This window comes from Stegostoma tigrinum, chromosome 3, assembly GCF_030684315.1.
Source record: "Stegostoma tigrinum isolate sSteTig4 chromosome 3, sSteTig4.hap1, whole genome shotgun sequence".
Lineage (NCBI taxonomy): Eukaryota > Metazoa > Chordata > Chondrichthyes > Orectolobiformes > Stegostomatidae > Stegostoma > Stegostoma tigrinum.
The window spans coordinates 108,068,446-108,089,025 of NC_081356.1; the positions used below are offsets into that span (position 1 = coordinate 108,068,446).

At 40.9% G+C, this 20,580-nt stretch overlaps 1 protein-coding gene across 6 annotated transcripts in view; it reads right to left on the reverse strand.

Moving 5' to 3' along the window:
- Nucleotides 1-20,580, reverse strand: part of lhfpl2b (LHFPL tetraspan subfamily member 2b) — a 163,866-nt gene that overhangs the window by 48,738 nt on the left and 94,548 nt on the right. Inside the window, exon 1 of one of the 6 annotated variants that reach the window (XM_048528106.2) lies at nucleotides 12,726-12,811. The exons of the other annotated variants lie outside the window; for them this stretch is intronic. The gene's annotated coding sequence lies outside the window, so the exon portion shown is untranslated. Of the gene's footprint in view, nucleotides 1-12,725; nucleotides 12,812-20,580 lie in introns of those variants that run through there. 6 annotated transcript variants of the gene reach the window in all.

The window sequence follows — 20,580 nt, forward strand, 5'->3', positions numbered from 1 at the left end:
CATTAATAAATGAATCCTAAATAAATCCCAATGACTACCATTACTGCGAATAAAATGGAAGAAATCTCACATGCGTAAAACTATCAGATAAAGGAGCTGCTTCCTGTTCTCCACGGTGACATGCATGTGCCATTTGATGTTAAACATGCTCACTCTTTTACATTAGAGCATTGGAGTATAGTGATGATTATTTCAATCCTTCAAGGAAGTCTTTGTGGCTTGTCATCTGTGCATTGTAATTAAACAGCACAAGAACTATTTGTTGTCATAATGGCCTGACAAACAGAAATTAGTGCTGAAACATCATTATCTTTCATTCTGTATGAATATATCTGAATGGGCTTGTTTTGCTTAATACGGCAACTTTAATGAAGAAATGTTTTATCTTTATTTCCCAGTTGTGTGGGAACCAAATTACATTTTTACAAAAGGTGACTTGTTCATTTTGGGGAGGAACCCTGGCACAGTTATAAAACATGAATGTAAAAGTTTAGGAATGTGCAGCAAGGGTTTAAAATTCTGTATTCAACTTAATTTAATAAAATTAGGTATTGTAAACTGGAATTTCCAAAGTACAGATTTCACCTTCCAGCTACAGTCTGCGTGGGATGTGAAAGGTAGATTGTCCTCCAGCTGCCACAAGTACTAGTTTTCCTTCCAGCCTTAACCACATTAAGTATCAATATGGATTGTGAAGATTCAGTCCTGGCAGTCAGATTGATATTTCCTATTTTGGCAAGTTAAATGTTTGACCTCATTTTGTCTGTACTTGATATTTCTTCAGGTTTAAATTGCTTTCCAAGCAGTCGTGAGCTTGGAGAAGTTAAGACTGCTTTCCTTGGAGAAACATTGGCTGAAAGGAGTTGTGATAGATATACTAAAGCCATGAGAAATCTGGTCAGTGCAGACAGGGAGAAACTGATTTCACTTTTAAAGTAGCAATTACAAGAGGGCACAGGCTTACCGTTACTGGCAAAAGAAGGAAAAGCAAAATGAGATAAAAACTTCTCCTCACAGTGAGTGGTTAAGGTCTGGAATGTGGTGTGGGGAGGCAGGATCAATGGAACATTTAAAAGGGAATTAAATTGATATCTGAAAAGGAAGAGTGTCATGGTTACAGGGAGAAGGCAGGAAAAGGACTCTAAGTAAATAGCTAATCTGGAGAGCCAGCATAGATCCAGTGGGCTGAATGGCTTCCTTCTATTCTGTAACAATGCTGTGATTATATATCCAGGGCCCTATTGATACAAGTTTATACATGTCATTTTACTGTCATATTCTAAAATCCTATGAGCTTGAGTTTAGCTAACATTTATAGCTTAATCTGGTCATACTTTCAAATCTCTTTTTATTCATTCATGTGATAAGGGCATCACTGGTTAGAGCGACATTTATTGTCCTAAGAGGGTGGTTAAGATCAATCTTACTGCTGTGGTCTGGAGTCACATGCAGTCCAGACCAGGTAAGGATGGCAAATGTTTCTTCCGAGCTGCACGGTCACATTCAAGCTGGCCCCTCTAAATTACCAGATGTGCAGCTATGCAAAAATAAAATTAAAGAGCCCGTACATTTAACCAAACCTCACAAAAAAATTAGATGATACATTGATTTGTATTCCTGTAAGTTTTGCAATAAAGGCAGTAACATAACTTGTTATCAGTGCTTCTGTCAATACAACATGAGCTAAAGATGCCTGACAGCAGTCAGAGTTGCTTTCCATTTCTCCAGGGAGATAGCAGCACGCCAGTCACTGACTTCTTGTACTGTACAACTAAGATGGAATACTATGCCTCGATCAGCAGGTGAGAATCACAGCTGCTTTAGTTCACTGTTTTCATGGTATGCTCGGTTTCAATTCCCCAACACCAACATGCTGCCCTAATCAACAGTTTGATTAGTTCTCTTTTGGATTAGAAAATAAAGTATTGGAATTCCAATGGACCCCTTTAACTGAATCCTTCTGCATAGCAAGGATTTTAATATGTGAAGATAATCCAAAGGCTGGTGCAGAGGGAGTACCTCAATGCAAATTTAAAACATTGGGTGAGAACTAAAATTGTTGCTGACTCACTATCACTTGCCTATCACACAAAGCGAAGATCTATCCCACTGTGCGGAAATATATTTCTTGCACATTTTGATGTTTTTGGCTGGTGTTTGAAGGAACTGCCCTATAAAGTGATACAGATGCAATCTGTAAATTAAAGCCAGAGTCTTGCTTCACAATTGTAGAACATTCTGTTAAAGAAGTAAAAATTGCAGCCGCTACACATTTTAAGGAGGCCTCTCAATCAGTTAGCATTAACCTGTCCTGATCAAAAAACTGCAGTGGTAACTATTATACTCTCTGCGGATGCTGGATTGGCTGAGCATTTCATACCGTTTCTGTTTTCATTCCCAACACACGTAACACTTCCACTTTTGTGTTGCTGTATCGTTAATCTACAGCGATTTGCAAACTATTGACAGCCGTTCCTCCCTCAGCACCTCCCCCAAGTGCTTGTTTTCATGAATGGCCTGAAATGGCAAGTACTGGGAAGCAATTTGCTCACTGGCTAAACATCATATTTGAGCCTGATTTTATTTGCACCAGCCATTTGCACATTCCTTTTCCTGTAGGGAATAGAAAACCAGAAGATTACTGCCTGCAGGACAGAAATTGAGAAGGAGTGAAACGATTTGGAATACTGTAAAATGGAGCCCCAGGTAAATGCATTCTGTATGACATCGAATAAAAACATATTGATGTTCCTGCTCAGTGCTAACTAATAGTTTGTTTTATTCGTGGTCAATGAAATAAAAACACTTAATTTTGTGCTTAACCTCTAAATATTTTCTAATCAACTAGTTCAGAGATGTTAACACACCCTTTGGAGCAGGCAGGGCCTGAACACTAGTGGTAGGGACACTATACTGCACCACAACAGCCTTAAACAGTGGGACCCAGGGTAACAATTTTTCTTTCAATGGTCATATTGAATGAAGATTGGTGAAGATATCACCTCTGGATGGTCTCAAACCAGCAAGCTTTCAGTTAACAGCTGAACGCACTGTCAAATGAGAAACACTTGCAGCCCACACACACACACACCACACAAACAAAGAAACCATGCAGTAACTTATTTAATCTACAGGCAATGGAAGAAAGTCATAAGCAGCCTATAGTAATACTTAGTACATAAATATAGTGGCTTTTTCCATTCTGGGTCAACCCAAAATGTTTTTTTTAAATTCTTAGAGTTTTAAAGCTCTCTCTCGGCTCTATTTTCTTTGATGGTCAAGGCAGTCTGGACAGATTTCCCCACTTCAAATGCTATTTAGCAATTTCTTATGGATTTAAGTGGGGAGAGTTGCTTTTTGCCAGTGGAAATGGTGCCACATATCAACTCATAGGTATCAGCGTTACTCTGTACATTCTTCCAGTAGCCCCCAACTCATGCCAGCAAGTTCTTCCAGGTTCTCCCCTACCACACAACCTCTTTAATCAATGCGCTCAATCAAGCAGCATTGGCCCCACAAACCAAAGAAACTCATTGATTGAGTACATGGAATGAATCTCAGTCTGAACAACTCATCAACTTCTAACTGAGAATAAGTTTCGCAGTGTCACTAAATCAATTAAAATAAAATTCACTGCATCAATCAACTCTTAAATGCTAATGTTGACCTCTCTGCACCTTTTCGGCAGCTGTAACACTGTATCCTGCACTCTGTTCTGTTACTATGACGTACTTGAATAATACAATCACTTACGACAACACTTTTGACTGTATCTCGGTACATGTGACAGCAAAATTCAAATCAAATTAATTAATCTGAAATCAAGAGCAAATTGAAGGTGCTGAGCTCTGCTTATTTTCCTCATGTTGAGAGAGAGCTGGAAAATGGTAAAGACAGTTAAGTGACAGGTACACCAATCAATAAAAGGTATTGCACAGCTAAAAGAAGTCAAAAAGATCAATAGTGTGTTGGTCTTTTTCTCAAAAGGAATTCAAAGTTTTATTTAGTTGTGAAGACCCTTGGTCAGACCACTGAACATTAGAAAGGTATACTGACATAGTGAAGGTACAGATTCATCTGAACAGTACCAAGGTAAGACCACAAAACTATGAGATGTAGGAGCAGAATTAGGATATTTGGCCCATCAAGTCTGCTCCGCCATTTGATCATAACTGCTATGTCCATTTTCTTGCCTTCTCCCCGTAAGCTTTGATTCGCTTACTAATCAAGAACCTATCTACCTCTGTCTTACATACGCTGAATGACTTGGCCTCCACAGCCTTCTCTGGCAATGAGTTCCATGGATTCACCACCCTCTAGATGAAGAAATTCCTCCTCATCTCAGTTCTAAAGGGTCATCCCTTCACTCTGAGTCTTTAGCCTCAGGTCCTAGTATCTCCGACAAGTGGAAACATCTTCACCACATCCACTCTATTCAGATATCTCAGCATTCAGTGAGTTTCAATCAGATCCTGGATGAACACAGCAGGCCAAGCAGCATCTTAGGAGCACAAAAGCTGACGTTTCGGGCCTAGACCCTTCATCAGACAGCCTGAAACATCAGCTTCTGTGCTCCTAAGACGCTGCTTGGCCTGATGTGTTCAGCCAGCTTCACACTTTGTTATCTTGGATTCTCCAGCATCTGCAGTTCTCATTATCTCTTCAATCAGATCCTGCTGCCCACCCCGCAAAACTTCTGAACTCCATCGAGTACAGACCCAGAGTCCTCAGCTGCTCCTCATACAACAAGGCCTTAATCCCCAGGATCATTCTTGTAAACCTCCTCTTGGATCCCCTTCAATGCCAGCACAAGCTTCCTTAGATACGGGACTCATAATTGCATACAATATTCTAAATGCAGTCTGACTAGAGTGTTATACATCCCCGCACATCTTTGCTCTAACATTGCAATTGACTTCTTAACTATCAACTAAATGTCAACCTGCATGTCAACCTTAAGGGAATACTGAAGTAGGACTCCTAAGTCAATTTGTGCTTCAGATTTATGAAGCCTTTCCTCATTTAGAAAATTTTCTATGCTTCTATTCTTCCTACGTTCCTACATTGTATTCCACTTCTTTGTCTCCTCTCCCAGCCTCTCCATGTCCTTCTTCGGCTTCTCCACTTCCTCAGCATTACCTACCCCTCCATTTGTTTTTGTGTCATCTGCAAACTTTGTAACAATGTCCTCTGTTCCTTCATTCAGATTGTTAATGTATAACGTGAATAGCTGTGGTCCCAACCTGGACCCCTGGGGAATTCCATTGGTCACCAGCTGCCTTTCTGAAAAAGACTCCCTTTATTCTCACTCTCTGCCTTCGGCCCGTCATCCTCTGCTCTTTCTGTGCCAGTACTTTGCCTCTAACGCCACAGGCACTAATCTTATTTAGCAGCCTCCTTGTCGAAGGCCTTCTGGAAATCCAAACTGATCTTATCCACTGACCCTACGCTGTCTACCTTGCTCATTACCTTCTCAAAAGAATTCTAACAGACCTAATGTCAACAGGTTTTCGAAACTCATCTTATATTCCATTGAGTTTGTCAGTTAGAAGGTGTTCTCATCAAGGTCTGTTTAAAATGGTAAAGGAATTTAATTATGCAGCCACCGAGAAACTAACTTCTCCATCACAGGAATCCTGACCAAGAGGGTACAATATTGCTAGGCCACGCAGGTGTGAAATTAAAATGTGGGTGAAATTGGTAACACACTCCTACAAAATGGCTATGGTCAATTGGAGTTTCCAAGATCTAAACTGATCAGGGCAGGATGATTAAAGGGTGTTGATCAGCCAAGTTCTAAATTATTGTACAACATGCTCGAGGGGGTTGATAGGTCTACTCCTATCTCTACAGACAGAACCAGAGCCACTGAATCAGTCATCTTTACACAGCAGGCACAATTTCCAATTGATGATTTATGACCAATATTGCCGGTTAAATCAACTCAACTAGATTATTCTGCACCACCCACATAGCACTGTTCCTTCTGCCTTCTGTATTTAGGAATGTCGTCTGACTGTACTCATGCAGCTGAATGACAGCCCTCGTGTAAATGATTATCCATTTCCACTCCAGCCAGGCAGGGTTCACTCCAGCAGTCACTTTCTCACAACATGCCTGCTGCTCAGTCACAGTAAATACATTGCTTGGACTGCTGACTAGCAGAAAGCAAAACTCTATGTGAGACCATGCATTACTTGCCTGAGTGGTTTTGCCAGCATGCACAGGGCCTTTTAATTTCTGTCAACTAAGTGGCCTTGACATGTAATCCATTTTATAGGATGCAAAAGACATATGGTTCGCACCTATTTAAACAGTTGACAGTAGCTAAAAGCTATGAGAGCTGGATCATTCAGAACGCCAAGTATTATAGTTCAAGGTCAGGTGATCCAGTTCCACTGCCTCCCTGCAGCTCAGAGAACAGAGGTTACAAACTGTGCTGAGCTCATGGACACACTGGGATTGATCGGTTAATGGAAATATTCATGGTCATGCTGCTAACATCCAACTGTTCCCATCCCAGTTTTTGCTTACAATAAACACCCTCCGTTAATATAGCACAGAGATCCACTCCAGCAGTGATTAAAATCCACTGACCCAGTGGCCCACAGACATGCAGCTTAATGTTCCATAAATGAATCATAGGATCACTACAGCATGGAAAGAGGCCATTCAACCCAACGAGTCTATACCTACCCTCTGAAGAGCATCCCACCCATACCAAGCACCCACCACCCCATCCCTGTAACCCTACATTTACCATGGCTTATCCACCTAGTGTGCACATATCTGGACACTATGGGTAATTTAGTACGGCCAATCCATCTAACCCGCACATCTTTGGACTATGACAGGAAACTGGAGCACCCGGAAGACACCCACTCGTACACAGGGAAAATGTGCAAACTCCACACAGACAGTCACCTGAGGCTAGAATCAAACCCAGGTCCCTGGTGCTGTGAGGCTGCAGTGCTAACCACAGAGCCACAGTGCTGCCCTAAAGCTTCCACTATAATTTGTACAGCACTTCGTGACACAAATTTGAAACAACTTTTAATCAGAGTGGCATGCTGATTATCACATGCTGATGTTGTTTAACAATTGCGTAATGGGTTATGATTGTATACGATACGGCCAATATAAACTTTTTCATTTTGTTCGATGAAACTACGAACATCCCACAAGGTTAACCCACCCCACCGCATACAGCATCAGCCACAGTACCAGTTCAATGCTAACAACTCTCACAGCCATTAAACAACTCAATATAAATGGAATTTTTGTATCAATTATATCAACAAAGATGTTTCTGCTGCTGAGTGCACCTAGACCAGTCCTGCTCAGACAATAGGTCAATCGTGTTCAATTGGAGATACCAGTCATCGTTAAAGAGGGTGATGTTACTGCCATTGGACTTATCGTCCTGATGCCAAAGCTAATGCTTTACCAACAGCCTACTTACCCCACTACTGCCGTTATAGACTCAAATTTCTGTGGGCACTCTTGCCAGTGGAAGATCGACATTATTGTGAAGGTACAGAGTAAATAGTCTTTGACACCATTGGCCTTAATTGCTTTAGCCTTTGTAGAACATGCTCATGTTTTGTCCCACTAATTCCATCAGCATGAGAACTGGGCAGATTCTATATAGGGCACTTAAACTGCTCTCTCAGGATCCTGCGCAGCTGTAAGGTCCAAAATTAGCAAGTATGAATAAATGTTCTTGGAACGTTATGAATTTGTGGTTCAAAATCAAGAAACAAAGCTCCACACAATTAATGAGCAGAGAATTTTTGAAATGCCACAATGTAGTGAAACTATGCTGAAACCTGTGCAAACTTAAATTAGAGATAATGGGAACTGCAGATGCTGGAGAATCCAAAATAATACAGTGTGAAGCTGGATGAACACAGCAGGCCAAGCAGCATCTCAGGAGCACAAAAGCTGACGTTTCGGGCCTAGACCCTTCATCAGAGGATCAGTGTGAGGTTGTGTTGTCAGATGATAATCTGAAACTAGAGCTGTACTACCTTTGCAGTGATGTACATATTAAAGCTACTTCATGTTCCCATGCAAGTGGCCCTATAACTTTCCACTTACATATTCAATTTTTGAATTGCAGAGATATACAGAGGTAAACTGGCACGGATGACATTGTGGTGTTACCATTGCACACTTATGCAGTATTGTGCATCAGAACTGTGTAATTCTGCAAAACATCTTTCAGGGTCGTGTAATTCTGCAGGTTGTCTCTCAGGTTATCTTTCAGGATTGTGCTATTGGAATAGAAGGCCGTAGCAATAAAGCTTTAAATCTCTCGAAAGCATCGGTTTTCCCGACTATTGTATTGTGACATGGACAATCTTTTCTTTCTTCTTAGGCAGTCCCACTTGACTCTGGAGTTCAGGGCCTAAAACTGGATCTACAAACACTGCCTCAGGTGGACCTCAGTGGGCAGGTGGTTTTTTGCACCCTGCTCCACCTGGTTGCACTTGACATCTGCCTAGGCCTCTCGGTGAAGGCTTACAGGTACTTTTGAAGATGTCTGTTTTCCAATTCGAGTGGTTGTGGGCCTGAGATTCCCAAAGGTTAGGGGGATATTCCACTTTTTCAGGAAGGCTGTGTGATGTCCTCGAAGATCACCTCTGTCCTCATGGCAACCGCTTGCTGTGACGGAGGTCATTGTAGACAGCTGATTTGAAGAGTCTTGTATCAGGCATGTGGATAATAAGACTCAGTGCTAAGAATGTTGGCCTGAACGAAAATACCGATATTGGAGTGACTATCCTGCTACTAGATTTTCAGGATTTTGCAGCATCTTCGGTGATATCTCTCAAGACATTTGGGACAACATTACTTTAGCAAATGACAACAGATGACATGAAGTCTTATCTTCTTATTGAAGTAGATGGAATAAAGTTGTCAGGACTCTGCTTGTTTATTCCTACAATATCTGAACCACTCTACTGAAAGTGGCTGAGATTCCTAACAGAACCTATTCCTGTCAGCCTTTACAACATGCTCTTATTTTACATTTACTTATGTCTCAAATTTGCGTTTGAAATACTTTGCGATTTACTGTCATAACTTCAATGTAATCTTCAGGAAGCACAGAGATTAGATTAGTTTAGAATAAATTCCCTACAGACTGGAAACAGGCCCTTCGGCCCAAGTCCACACTGCCCCTTGAAGCTTCCCACCCAAACCCATCCCCCTATAATCCACACACCCCTGAACACTATGGGCAATTTAGCATGGTCAATCCACCTAGCCTACACATCTTTGGACTGCGGGAGGAAACCGGAGCACCCCAAGGAAACCCATACAGACTCGGGGAGAATGTGCAAACTCCACACAGACAGTCACCCGAGGGTGGAATCGAACCCGGGTCCCTGGTGCCGTGAGACTGCAGTGCTAACCACTGAGCCACCGTGCCACCTACAAGTCTTTATGTCATTTCTCCAAGATTTCTGCTGAAGTTATGGTGGATAATCAGGAGAGGTTCAAGGAAATTCTCAGCCCTGCAGTTCATATTTCAAATATTGCTCTCTCTTAAATTCTTCAAAATACCCAAGGAAATGTGTAAGTGTCTTGGAGGGTAGTAATGCTTGATAGTGATATCTACGCTACACATGATGCCAATCCACAAATGCAAACTGCCAGCCGGACTACAGCAAAAGATCCTCTTGCTGATTTTCCCTCTTCTTGCCCAAAAATGGCAGAAATGCTTTAAGTGGCTGAGATTAAAGATCAGTCAACTCTTACAGGGCAGAGTAAATGTATATTGTACCTGATTGATTGATTTGTTGTTCTTTCTCCCATGGCACTATGTTTTTCCTTCCTTTTCCCATTTGCTTTTTACAGTCACTATTCAATATGCTTACACCACTCTTTCAGGCAGTGCATTCCAGATAGGAGCAATGACATTTATATAATTTTAAGTTTAAGTTGGCAATGCTGGTGGAAGACAGGCAGAACCTTGTTGTAAAATCACCATGAGCGGATTCAACAACACTTGATTTTATCAGTAGTTTCATGTAACCAACACACATACAGCAATGCGTTAGTTTGCTGCTAAAAAGCAATGTTGTGTCACTTATAGTTTCTAGAAATTTCCAAGCTTGTTTCATTACTCTGTACTAGAGGCATTTGATATAAATCAATATTCTTGCAATTAATTGTGCGTCTAAACGAAAAAAAAACATGTAGAGTATAACCATAAATCACTTTAGTCACTAGGTGCTTGTCTATGGGAACACGACAGCAGAAAATTCTCTTCTTACGAGCTTAGTGCTGCAGAATGGCAGACCATGGGCATGAGCCATTGTAAAGAAGAACTCTTGGCATTCTGCGGCTTGGGGAAGCATATTTTATTGCTCAGCTCTTGAAATAAAATGTTAGGGCAGGAAAGCAGTTTTAAAAAAATCTTGTTATAAAACTCTCCAGCATGCAGAACATTCAGCTTTTTCAGAAAGTTAAGGCATTGGCAAAAATGCACTTGCCAATTAATTTTTCATTACCAAACTGCTTTAACTGAAAGATGACCAGGTGATTGAGAGGGTTGGATAAACAAGGGGTGGAGGGCTGTGCGATCTAATAGAAATATTTGTAGGTCTAAGTGTTCGGAAAATGTTGCATCTTGATATTAGCTGACTATGGAAGCAAGGTCTCTGACTACGTGTGGCTCCTCATCACTGCCTTTGTTTGTAGGTTATGATCTTGTTGGGACAGTTCTCCAGATTGTGATTACGCAAACCTTGATAACGAGTGCTACTGGTTCTGTCGGGATACACCACAGCAGAGACCGATTGTATTCTGTCTCTATGTCCACGCACCGATACAGTCAGCTGGGGTTTTATAAATTTAGTCCACAAACAGGAATACTGGTTCAATTCCCCTCTCTGATTCAGAGGTAATGAAGGTGAATGTATTCATCCTGGCTAAAATCTATTAAATCACAGCAGGCTGGAGATCAAGTCTGGACTCACTCTGTGGCTCAGAGAACATGAATCTGAAATTTCTAGAAGCTGATTTCACTGCTGGAATTATGACGGAGGGGTCTTTGTTTCAGTCCTTGGAACATGACATAGACCCTGCCCTAAACTGATGAGGTGCAGGTGTACAAATTTTCAGAGTGGACAATGATCGGCGCACATAGCCATTTTGGGCTTCAAGGGTCCTGCTCCAATAGCAGATTGCATACCAAGGAAGGAGGGCGACATGAGGAGTGCTCTATGTCATTGTTACAATCATGTAAAACTAACTGGGAGATGCATGCTGCTCAAGGCAGCTGGGAATCCTACAACACATCAATACAGCTGCTCACTGCTATCTCTGTAAAACATCTATAACACATCAAATGCTGACATAAATATTGTTGAAATATTGCTGAACAACCTCAGTGGGTCTGGCAGCATCTGTGGAGAGAGAAACAGTTAACATTGAGGGCGCATGGTGGCTCAGTGGTTAGCACTATTGCCTCATTGTGCTAGGAGCTGGGTTTCGATGCCAACCTTGGGTGACTTTCTCCCTGCGTCTGCATGGTTATCTGCCAGGTGCTCCGGTTTCCTCCCACAGTTCAAAGATGTGTATGGTAGGTGGATTGGCCATGGACAATGTGGGGTTTCAAGGATAGGGGTGGGTCTGGGTGGGATACTCTTCAGAGAGTTGGTGTGGGCACAACGGGCTGAATGGTCTGCTTCCACACCGTTGGGGTACTATGAGTACAAGATGATTTTTCCTCAAATCTGAAAGGGGTTGGAAAGTGCAGGTTTTTATACTTTTGTCAGAGGCAGAGGGGCAGCAAGGGAAACAGATATTGTGGAGGCCTACCGCAGAAGACAAAGATGATGCTAACTGGGGTGAAATGGGAATAGGGATGTAAAATAGGTGTAAATGAAGGTGTGGAAAGGAAAAAATGGGTGCTTTTGGCTGAGAGCAAGTGACCAAGACACAAACAAGACAAGGTGGGCTAACTGGCCAATGGAATCCTAGCCTTAGCTCTGTTTCTCTCTCCACTGATGCTGTCCAATCTACTGGGTACTTTACTCATTTTCCATTTTTGCTTCCGAGATCTCTGTCCTCACTTTAAAATATTCAAAGCTGCCTTTGTCCTCTAATCTGCCTGAACTGGATTAGCTTTGACTCCACACCAGTAACTTAGCGTTCCTCGGTACAAACTGATATCCAACAAAGTTGATTTTGCACAATGCGGTGCACTGGTGCTTTCATCCAAGCCTCTGTTGGTATTTACTGCTTGTCCCTAACAGCAGAATAAGACCCTTCTGCACGACTTGCTGCTCAGTTGTTTACATCAGACATAAAAAATGTGGCTGTAACATTTCTGCGTCAACTGCATTCCCATTTAGACAAACACTTCAGTCATTGAAACATAAATCAAGTTGTTTCACCAAACCTTATATAACACAATTCAGATATCACGACATCAGCACTGGGGTACAAGGGACAGTGTAGAATAAGTTACATTTAATTCATTAAAAAATTAATATTTATTTCACATGCTTTTAAAAAGAAATATTGTTTTTGAAATCCCGATTCTCAGGTTAGCACAGGAAGGAGGGAGGAACAAAAGGTAGAGGGAAAGACACAGAACTAAGAATACAAAATGGGATATAAAGTAACGTTTAGTAATGTGGAATTTTGTAATAGAGACAGAGGTCGTAAAAATGACAGATAGCTGTGCTTTAAATCTAATTAATACTTACAAGATGCTTCATGCCTTCCTACAAGTAAATGTATTGTAACAGAACACTGTAGGTTTACTGGAAGGACACAAAAACATTGTCATACTGATTTGAAAATCCTAGAAAGAATGGTAATTCTGGTGACATGAGAATTCTCTGAAACAATTTTAAAAGGGAAAAGGAATTAATCTCACAATCACACATACATTACAGGGTGGTATTTCCACTTTCAGGGCAAACAGCTCATTGTGCCCAAAATGCTCCTCAAATTGGATTCTGTCCAAATGAATTTGCATAACCATAAAGTTAAGATTCTTTCTGAACCAGCACAATCAGGCAGTGTAATGGAACATAACCATGTCTATTTTTGCTTCCATAAAACATGTTGCTTGATGCATTGATCCAGCTGACAATGGGTGTATTCGCTAAAAGTGTGTATTCTTAATGGAGATTTCCAATCCTTCATCTTGGAGCAATCAAATTTTAAAATCACTCAAAATGGCTTTAAGCCAAACTATCTGGGGCTGTATAATAGATTCACTGGCAAACATTAGTCAAAAAATTAATTATTCATGGATTTTCATTTATTAGTTCATGGGATGTGGGTTTCGCTGGCTGGGTCATCATTTCTTACCCATGCCAGGGCGGTCCATGTGTTATAGGGTGTTCAATGACACCGTTACGGAGGGAGTTTCAGGACTTAGGCCCAGAGACACTGAAGGAATGGTAATGCAGGATGATGAGTGGCTCAGAGGAGAACTTAGAGGTGGTTCTGCCCCCATATATCTTCTGCTCTATTCCTTCTAAGGGAGAGGTCACAGATTTCAAAAATGTTGTCAAAGAAGCCTTAGCGAGTTATTGCAATTCATCGTACAGACGATACAAACTACTGAAACTGTGTGTCATTTGCAAAGTGAGTGAACTTTGAAGATAGTGATTGTAGTGCCAATCAGTGGCTGCTTTGTCCCGGATAGTGCCAAGCTTCTTGAGTGTTGTCAGAGCTGCACTCGTCCAAGCAAGTCACACTCCTGATTAACACTTTGTAGATGGTGGACAAGCTCTGGGGAGTTAGGAGGAGTGTTACTCACCACACTATTGCTAGCCTCTAACCTGCTTTTGAAGCCACAATATTCATGTGACTATTGCAGTTCAGTGTCTGGTCAATGGTAACTCCCCCCTGAAATTGATAATAGTGAATTCAGTGCTGGTAACACTATTGAATATCAAGGGGCAGTGGGCCAAGGGGCATCTTGGAGATGGCTATTGCCTGGCATTTCTGTGGTACAAACATTATTGTCCCTTGTCAACCCAAGCTGGTTATTGTACAGGTCTTATTGTAATCGGACATGGACTGCTTTAGTATCTGAAATGTCTCAAATGGTGCTGAATATTGTATAATCATCAGTGAATGAAGGTAGGTCTCGATAAAGCAGCTGGGGATAGTTGGGCCTAGGACATTACCCTGAGGAACTCTTGCAGAGATGACAGGCATCCAACAACCACAACCATCCTTCTTTGTGTTATGTATGGCTCCAACCGTTGGAAATTTTCCCCCTAATTGTCATCAATGCCAGTTCTGCTGGGGCTCCTCGATGCCGTGCACAGTCAAACTTCTGCCTCAAAGTCAAAAGCAGTCATTGCCACGTCACCTCTGGAATTCAACTCTTTTATCCATGTTTGAATCAAGGCTGTAATACACAGCCAGGAGCCAAACGGTCCTGGCAGAACCTAAACTGAGGATCAGCGAGTGCAGTTGATGACACCTTTCATTGCAACTGGTGAGCAAACATTTGACCAATTTTATATAACATGCCCACCAGTGCTTGGTCACCTAAGAAACCGAAAAGCCTGCTCAGTTAGTAAAATAACCCATGTTGCAATCAGGAGCCAGGGCTAATTTTTTGGCTGGAGTTAAAACGTAGAAAGTTAAATCATGAGCCAATATAAAGGCCACGCTAGACATACAGCAGCGCTTGGAACTGATATCTAAAATCCCCGGTTTTGCACTGGTTTGGCCATTTCAATCCAGATAACACTAATATAATCAGCATTAAGAAACAGAAAGTTTACAAGAAGTTAACAAACATTGTTTGATTGAAGCAATTCAAATATAGTGTTAAATGTAAATAACTGTAACATTTAGACTTTATTTGTGAAAATGCATTAGAAGTTTCACTTTTTTAAAGTACAGAACAAAGCTCGCAAAATGGTTCATTGGCAAATATGTGGACTCGACTTATACAAATGAGGAAGGTTTCATTTCTGTGGTTAAAAATGGGAGTAGCTGGACCACACAGACCATTGTCTAATCCATTTCATTCAGCATCATCTCTCTATTAAAAGAAGCTCTGATGCTAAAGGTTTAACGCTTTTGTTTGCTTCCTGCAATGTGCATAGATGCCACTAAGTGATCTGCTCTTTCATTGTGTACTGCTAATTGCACTCCTATGTGATACACATGTCGATTCCATGCCCTCTCTCCATTTTCAGGTATTAAACAAAAATGATTAAACGGCAAGAGCTTTCCTGACATCTCAATCCTTAGCAGAACATGGCTGCATGCAGTTCTGGTCATTGCATTATAGGAAGGATGTGATTGCACTGGAAGGGGTGTTGAGCAGACTGACCAGGACGTTGCATGGCATAGAAAATTTAAGTAATGGGGCGAGGTTGGATAGGCCTGGGTTGCTTTCATTGGAGCACAGAATACTGAGAGATGATCTGATCGAGGAGCGGCTGTTCCCCTTAGTTGAAAAAAACAAAAATGGAAATTGCAGGTAAAGCTCAGTAGGTCTGGCAGCATCTGCTCTGAGGAACAGCCACTTGGCCTGAAACATTAACTCTGATTTCTCTCCACAGATGCTGCCAGACCTGCTGAGCTTTTCCAACAATTTCTATTTTTGCTCCTGATTTACAGCACCCCCTGAGTTGAAGGGTTGGCCACAAGGGGACAGAGGTTCAAGGTGTGGGGCAGGAGGTTTAGGAGGGATGTGAGGTAAAATGTTTTGATCCAGAAGGTGGTGATGGTCTGGAATGTGCTGCCTGTGAGGGTGGTAGACAAATTTCCTCACATCCTTTAAAAAGTACCTGGGTGAGCACTTTATAACATTCAAGGTTGAAGGTTATGGGTTTCTCATGTGTCAGTGCAGACTCAATGGGCCAAAGGCCTCTTCTGCACTATATGATTCTATGGCCCAAAGACAAAAAAATAAGCTTCAGTCGCTACATCTGACTTCCAGGCTGCCTTTCTCCCAAATCTGGTTGAAAAGGAGCACCTGAACCCATTTGTTTTGAGTGGGGGATGAAACCAAGAGGGCCACACTGTAGAAGAATACACACAGGTGCTTCCTAGCAACTGCTGAACAGAGAGGGGAAGTGGTGAGTTCCCTTCGCCCATGCTGGTCAGTTTATTCCTTTAACAATTGGAGGATTTTTAAATCTTCCTTTATATTTCCACCATTTTATGCTCAATTTCAGGTTTTCATCATTGACAGCATGTTCTTTTACTCCTTTTCTTAAACTAAATGCTAATATTGTTTGACTTTTCTAAATAAGAATTTAATTTTCTGTTCATGATTTCCCTAGTTCTACCCTTCAATCTTTACATTCTTTTCCCATGATCTGGAAGCCTAAGATCGGCTTACCAACACAGAGGCTATTGTCATCTCACAACAGCTGCTGTTGTCCTCCCCACTATGAAGCATTTATTGTGTTCCAGGTTTTAAAGTCCACAGTTACTCTATTACAAAGGGTAGACACCTGTGAAGTATCGAATTAGCACTTCAGTTTATTGCATTTAATTTAATTTGAAAGCAATTTTTAAAAATGAAATCTAAATGAGTTAAAAGTGTTGCAGATGTTTCAATGCACTGGCAGACAGGAGCACATTAACCACTTTGCCTGTGAATATCTTTTAGTACATAGTTTCCATGTGGTGGATCTCAAAGAGAATTAGAACATGGAAACACTGCATGGTGTAGTGTTTGAGTGCATTTTATATGTGAGGCATTTTCTTCCTGGAAATGCCTGTTCAAACAACTTTCTGTATATTTTCTGTTCTCTCGTCTCCAATGCATTGAAACATCTGCAACACTTTTAACTCATTTAGATTTTATTTATTTTGAAACTTGCTTTCGTATTAATCCCAATGCAATGAACTAAAGTGCTAATTCAATACTTAGTAGGCGTCTATCCTTTGTAATAAAGTAAATGTGGACTTTAAAACCTGTAATAAATGCGTACATCCTCCTCATGCAGATATAACTTTTTATAGCCACAACATTTGGGATTTCAGCTTTAAACCCTTAATATATCAGGGATAGTTTCCTTGAATGCTATGATGCTGACATTCAATCTGAGCAAACAAATCAATCCATGTCAAAAGAGCTTTCTGCAGAAAGAGCTCTCCTTCGCTTATTAACTTGTGTTCACGTGGCATTTGAAATAAGACAGCAGACAGTATGTGACACATTGCATTATAATTTAGCCATGCTGCCATGTGCTAACAGTGCTGTGTGACCACAATTCACTCCTCAGTCTTTCAGTTCCAATTTTGCTGCTGAGTGGCAGTTCAGACACAAATGAAATTCAGGGGCAAAAGCAAAATTTTGCAGATGCTAGAAATTACAAATGAAAGCAGGAAGTACCGGAGGATGTCAGCAGATCTGGCAGCATCTTGGGCGAGAGATAGTCTTAACAGTGCAAGTGAAAAATTATTTTGAATTTGAAACTCTGTTTCTCCCTCTGTTGACAATGCTGAGTTTCTCCAGCACTTTCTCTTTTTGTTTGAGAAATTCAGTGGTCTTTCACCTCAAGTCTATCCCATACAAAATGGAACTAATGGAGATGCAAATGGTAGCGACAGGAAGTCATGACTTGGTGCACAATTGTGTATAAACATTACTTCAATGTTATCTTAACAGTTATTTGGAGACACTTGTGATGTTGCTTATTTAATGCTGTTTGTTTATTGTTAAAAATGTGTGACAGAGCGTGGTAATGTGTACAAAGTTGATACCTGTCTGCCAGGGAAAGAACATAGGAGAAAAGAAAGGGATTAAAATATTTATAACGACCTAAAATATCCCAAAACAATTCACAGCCTAAATGATGTATTTGACTCTCTGCAGTTGGACATAAAACAGTCTGACTCAAGAAGTGCAAGTGTCCAGGGATGGGCAGGTTGGAGGGATTATCCATGGGAAATACAGGGCTACAGGGATAGGGTAGGCGGATTATCCATTGGAAATTCAGGGTTATAGGGATAGGGTAGGTGGATTATCCATGGGAAATGAGGGGTTACAGGAATAGGCTAGGGGGGTGGATCTGAGTGGGATGCTCTGCGGAGTGTCAGAGTGGACTCAGTTGGCTGAAGGGCCTGCTTCCAAACTGTAGGGATTCTAAGTACCGCCATTGAATTACAACTGAGGCCACAGCTACACTGGTGGGAGACAGTGAGTAAGTTCTCCACGTTCATTTCTTGGTGCAGATGTCAGAAACAGTTCAGAAAGGAGTGGAGAAAATTCAATAATATTGTCTGCCACTGACATAGCCCCCTAGTATCTGAAGCCCTGTGTGCTTGTAGAGATTTGCTGTCCTTATTTTGCAACACTCAAAAAAGGGCTAAATCCTGAAAAACCTGAGGCAAGTCACCCATCCAGCATGGCCTATGTGGAACTAGATCAGGGGAAAAGGCAGGGCTGGGGGGTTTTCAGGGAAAGATTCAATTTTCAGGACAGATGACTGCCGCTCCTATCTTGTGCAGGCAACTTGATTCTAGACAGCAGTTCATTATTGTTGGCCCCTACTCTCAGGGCAGCTGGATATGGACAATAAATGTAGACTACACCTGAAGACAACAATGGCAATTCAATATGGCAACCCATTCAGAGGATGGTATCTCTGACTGCAAAACTCATGCAGCAGGTAGCCACAACCAGGGATTCAGCTAGGAACGTAAAATTTGTGCAATCCTCACTTTGGTCCCAGTCGTCAACTTTGCAAATTGACTGTGCATCTATCTCATTCATAAACCAATAGACAAGACAGCAAGGAATAAATAACTTTGGAAACCACCTGCCCCATAACCACCACAAAAATACCAAATCACTGATATAGACATCTCAATATGCATTTTGTCTCTACCATCTGCTCCTACGTTAGTCTCGGTTCCCTTAACAATAGGCTATTTGGTGAGGACACAAATAATGTGAATAGGTTATTACACAAAATTGATGAATAGGTAAGTAATAGAAACAGACACAAAACAGACAATTTTTTGGTTTGACAACACTGACAAATGGTATACCACAGAAATAAATGTTGGGACCTCAACAATTTATATCAATGGCTTGGATAAAGGGACCAAATATATGTTGCTAAATTTGCCGACAATACACGAACAGATAGAAAAGTACGTTCTGAAAAGGACATAAAGATGGGTTAAGTGAATGTGCAAAAATGTGGCAAATAAAAGTTCCTTGTGGGAACAGTGAACTTGACTATCTTAGCAGCAAGAACAGCAAGCAGTTTATTACTTAAATGGAGAGAGATTTCAGATCTCCAAGATACAGAGGCATTTGGGTCCTGGTATATGAATCACAACTGGTTATGCAAGTGATAGCCGCAAATGAGACTAGTTATGATGTCTATTGAGAAATGCTAGCTTATAATTTGAAAGAAATGTACCTCTGATTTTATTACATGTAACACACTCATTTCACCCGACAATTTGTGGAGATGGAATTTCAAAACTCTTCATTCTTCGATGGCAAATGTAAATAAATGGCATTCATTATTTCAGTCTACACAGCTTACAGTAGGCACAAAGTTGTTTGTCTAATTCTCAGTGATTCCATGTTAGAGAATTAAACATCATAGATCAAACCAATAGCCCTGCTATCCTTCTGTAGATTCCAAGTGTATTCAACGTTACAAAGCTGAAATAAATCCAAAGTATGTTAAGGGTTGCAGCAGGTGACAGGTGCTAGAGGCTAACTATTAAATGATACTTGAAATTTGCTGTAAATTTTTAACAATTTTCTTTTTAAGAAGGTGATAGCAGTTCAGGAATTTTGAATAGATCCAGCTCACATTCAAGGGCCAAGCCCTACACTTTATAGAAATATTGTAGGGACAATAATTTCAAGTCAAGTCTCATAGCGATATTGACTTAGACAAAGTTTTCAACCTGTGTACCTGACCTTACCCCATTGTCCTTTACTCAGTTACCTGGATATTACATTAGCGTTCACTATCTGGCATTTTTTCAGCATTGTCTCTGTTGTCTCAGATTTCCAGCATTTACCAGTAGTATTTTACTTTTCCTTGAGTGTCAGAGAGCTGGTACTGGCTGTTCTGGTGTGTTAATGGAATTTTTATTGTACGGTCACAGTTTATGATCCAAAACAGCAAAGATCGAAAGGCATTAGCTTGCTTTGGTTTAGAAGAATCAAGAGTTGATTTTTTTTTTGCTTTGGAAAAACCCATAGATTGAAAGCTTTTGAGGCTTTTGTCTGGAGTTAGATGAAGAACAGTTTCCTGGAGAAAGCAGTTGGTTCAGAACTACTGGAAAATATGTTACCTCAAGGTAAGGGTTCAGTTTGAAAATTCCAGACCATAAGCAATTGGTTAGAACCTCAGATGGGTTGTTTGAAGCTAAGAAGGCCTAAATTCAGTTACGTGAATAATCAAGGACAAGGCTATCAAACATTCAAGACATGGAAATTAAAAAAAACACAGTTAAGTCAAACCTAGAGATGTGATAGAGAGGGAACTCTCTGATATTTCAGTATTGTAAAGGGATTGTTTTGGGATGGATGGGATTTTGTTTTGCCATGTGTTTCAAAATCTTCCCAACTGTGCTTTATGAAAACAA